Source organism: Ornithorhynchus anatinus, chromosome 1 (genome assembly GCF_004115215.2).
Source record: "Ornithorhynchus anatinus isolate Pmale09 chromosome 1, mOrnAna1.pri.v4, whole genome shotgun sequence".
In the NCBI taxonomy this organism is placed as follows: domain Eukaryota; kingdom Metazoa; phylum Chordata; class Mammalia; order Monotremata; family Ornithorhynchidae; genus Ornithorhynchus; species Ornithorhynchus anatinus.
The window spans coordinates 158,428,566-158,432,819 of NC_041728.1; the positions used below are offsets into that span (position 1 = coordinate 158,428,566).

The window sequence follows — 4,254 nt, forward strand, 5'->3', positions numbered from 1 at the left end:
CTAATAAGCAGGACCCGCGGTCTTGATTAATTCAATGAAGTTGTTTCATCTTGTCTCAAATCGAGCTTGGCTACTTCATTTGAGTCAGTCAGATTATCCATCTATTTGACTCATTCGAATAGTCAGGCTTGCCTTCAGTAGATCAGGTCATCAAGCACTCCCACTGTGGGCAAACAAGCCTAGAGCTGAAACAACTCAGAGGGGAAAGGTCAGAGAAAAACGGGGAAACAAATGCAGGGCTTTGACCATGGTGCTTCCGGAGTTGCTACTTCTCTGTTTCCCTAGCTACATTGTCTCCTTGAGGTGCAGAGCCATGGAGGGGGATAGAGAGGAGGCAGACAGGGCTGTGAGGGGTAGAAGCCAGGCTCACCAACAGTGGGAAGTTTATTTTATTTGTAAATGAAAAGAATACTTGCTGCCACCTCCCAACAGCCAGTCATTCCAACAGGTGAGCAAGCCCCAGCTCTAGAAGATTGATTTTTTTTCATGTAGAACAGCAATCATAGCAGCTCCCTCCTCTCCCCTCCCCAGCCCCAAAAGCAGCAATAGTGACAGGAGCAGCTTTCCATTATTGGCCAGAAGATTCCCAGCTGCTGCAGCCCATATTGGGATCCCCTCTGATATAAGGGTCTGCTCCAAGTTCATCCATGTGCATTTTGGTTTTGGAGGAAAACTGCACTTGCTCCTGTGATGATCCTGGGTTCCTTCCTCTCCAGCCTCATGGAAAGTCACTCGTCTCTCTTCCCCAGGTCCTCTCCCTTACTGTACAGGTAGGACTACCTAGTAATTCAGTGTGGGAGACACGCTGTCCCAAAGACACGTGACACAACTGCCTTTTATATTATTTTGAAGGATTTTACCTGAATAATTTATGCAGTATTGAAGTGTGCTGCCCTGTTATAATAATAATAATAATGTTGGTATTTAAGTGCTTACTATGTGCAAAACACTGTTCTTAGCACTGGGGGATGCAAGGTGATCAGGTTGTCCCTCATTGGGCTCACAGTCTTCATCCCCATTTTACAGATGAGGTAACTGAGGCCCCGAGAAGTGAAGTGACTTGCCCAAAGTCACCCAGCTAACAAGTGGCAGATCTGGGATTCGAACCCATGATCTCTGACTCCCAAGCCGGGGCTCTTTGCACTGAGCCACGCTGCTTCTCTCATGGAGCTGCCTAGGTGAAGTTTCCTAAGTGATCTCAGCAAAAAATCCTGCTTCAACATAATTTCTTACACTAACAAGCCATCAATCAGATTGTTACAATCTACATGTACTTAGTAATCTCATTTGTTTCGTCTAGTTGTAAACGTTTGGTACATGTCTCCCCAATTAGAATGTAAGCTCCTTTCAAAGTACACTGCACCAAGTGGAAACACAATAAATCCAATTGCTGCGTTGTCCCATAGCTTGAATTTATTTATAGATTTCCATTCAATTGAGAGGTATGTTCACAAAATCTAATAAAAACCTTTCTTTGGAAGCCATTTAAATAGCTTTGTCTTTAAAAAAAGGATTGGAGAAATGTAGATTATCCAACACTTTACTACCAAATGCCGCTGTCCCCACTGTGGGAAAATTAACACACCAGAGACTGTGATATTTACATATACATTTTTTTTTCTTCTGAATGCCCAGTGCTGCCTGTGTCAACCCAGCTTTACTTATTAATACTGAGGAGATAAATTATGAAGGAAGCAACTCTAGAAGAGCTCAGGAAGAAAACAGCCAACTGGAAAGGCAAACGAGGAGAGGTGAAGTAGGAATGTGTCTAAGGACCTGGACAAACTTTGCTATATTGTATTCTCCCAAGTGCTTAGTACAGTGCTCAGCACTCAGTAAACACTCAAATACAATTGATTAATTGATTGAAGTAGGAGATTTGAAGGTTGTCAGCCAACCATCAAAGAAGATGGGACATAGAAGGAGAAAAGAGAGATAATAAAGGGAGTCCAGACAGAATCTCCGAGGACATAAACTAGACCTCTCCAGAACTTCTGAATAGTAGACTCACCTCCTGACAACTCCCCTTAGCTGTCAATTGAGGGACTCATATCCTCAATATGCTATTAAAGGGAATTTACCAATCCTCAATAGCAAGGATTATGCCTACTAATTCCAGTGTACTCTCCCAAGTGCCTAGTACAGTATTCAGCACAGAGTAAGTGTGCAAGTAATACTATTGATTAATTTGGGGATAAAAACAATAGAGGCAGAGTTCAGGTTGGGGGGGCCCACCTACAAGGTAATTTCAAACAGTTTGAAGCAGGAGGGCGTTATACCTAGTAGTTTATATTACTAATAATCATATAAATAACAATCACTATCATATTTAGTAATGTCATGAACCCTTTGTTCATATCAACTAGTTCTTTCCTGGACCGGGGAAGCCTTGGTTACATGTTGTAGAGTCAAACCACACCTCTGATCACGAAGGTTAGTGTAGAAAGTTTTTTACATAGTTTTACTAGCATGCAAGGGAGTAATACATACATACAATCACTCACTCCACTCCACCAAGGGTCTAATGCCAATCTGCTAGTCAAGGGAACCCCTTCTGCCAATGCTTCTTCGTTCTGCTTCCAAGTGCTGTTGCCTTCTGATTCAGACTGCTGCTCTCTACCTGTTTCTGCTGCTCTCTGCCTCAGGTGCTTCAGTGCTGCTTTTTGTGTGCCCCAGCATGTCTCCTCACCATTCAGAACCTTTTATCTGCTTTAGATGTTGCAGCTGTGACTCTGTGTCAGCCATTGATTTGTCCAGGTCTGTCACTGGGTAGAACAGGGAATTGAGCCCAGCCTTCCTCCATGCTCTTCCCCTCCCCCCACAGGCCAGCAATCACCTACCTTCAAGAAAAGCCCATCAGTGCCTTCGCCAATCTCTTCCTTGTTGTTGTTTGTAAGATCACAAATAGTCACTAGTAAGGCAGCTTATGGGCTCACCAGAAGTAAGATATTACAGGATATCCCTGAAAAGGACATGAAATTTAAATCATTTGAGGTCTTTGAGGATGACAAGAGGGTTTTAGACATTTCCTGCTTGTTCCAATTGACAGCCCAGATTCCATATGAACTGGAGGAAGGGCAAGCATTCATCACTTTTGAGGAGGAAGAAGTTGCCCAAAATGTGATCAAAAAGGGAAAACATCTTGTGAACTTAGAGGATGGAAAGGTGGGACTGGAGGCTAAACCTGTGCCACTCAAAACAGGTGTCACCTTTCAGGTCCATGTAACAGTTTCTCAAAAGAAGATCAACGTTTCCAACATTCCCGAGGAGTTACCCAGAGAGCAGATGAGAGAGAAACTAGAACTGAGCTTCTGTAAATCCCACGAGGACGGAGGCGAGGTTGAAAGCGTGGATTATGATCCCCGGGCCCAAACTGCCATCATTACGTTCCTCGAGACAGGAGTTGCTGAAAATATTTTGAAAAATAAAGTATACCCTCTCAAAACAAATAAAACTGCTATGATGTTACTGTTTCTCCATATACAGAAACACACTTGGAAAAGTTTTAGGTATTTGAAGGGATTTCCAGGGGAACTATCCTTCTGACTGGTCTGAAAGACATCCAGGAGGAAGAAGAAGACTTGGAGGATCTCGTTCATATTCACTTTCAAAAGGAGAGAAACGGGGGAGGCGAGGTAGAGATTGTCAAGTGTGCCTGAAGCAGCCTCTGACTCTATTTTGAGGGAGATAAATAGGAAATTATGTGAAATTAAATGGCTGACCAGGGACACAGAATTCAACCAGCATCTGAACTCTGGACTAAAAAGACTCTGCAGGTCTTCCCCTCTTTAGAATAACAAATCTAGAATAGTCTAATCTCTTTTTATGCCTAAAGATGAAATGAACATCATTCAGTGGTCCTTTTATAAAGGGGAGTGGCATTTATCTCTGGTATCTTGGTATCCTAGCTGCCTCTTTAGGCAATGTGATGCATTAAAGTCTCCATCTTTCTCAAATTAGATGGCTGCATACCTGACTCACAACTAATTCTCTTCCCCTCTTCAAAGCCCTACTTAGAGCTCACCTCCTCCAAAGGTCTTCCCAGACAGAGCTTCCCCTTTTCCCTCTGCTCCCTCTGCTGCCCCTCTAACCCCCCTTCACCTCCCCTCAGCTAAACCTCCTTTCCCCCCCCTTTCCCTCTGCTCCTCCACCTCTTCCTTCCCCTCAGCACCGTGCTCATCCGCTCAATTGTATATATATTTCATTACCCTATTTATTTTGTTAATGAGATGTACATCACCTTGATTCTATTTA

General features: G+C 43.4%; 1 pseudogene; it reads left to right on the top strand.

Moving 5' to 3' along the window:
- The first annotated feature begins 1,685 nt into the window (after nucleotides 1-1,685).
- Nucleotides 1,686-3,659, top strand: LOC100083329 (annotated as a pseudogene).
- Nucleotides 3,660-4,254: the final 595 nt, after the last annotated feature.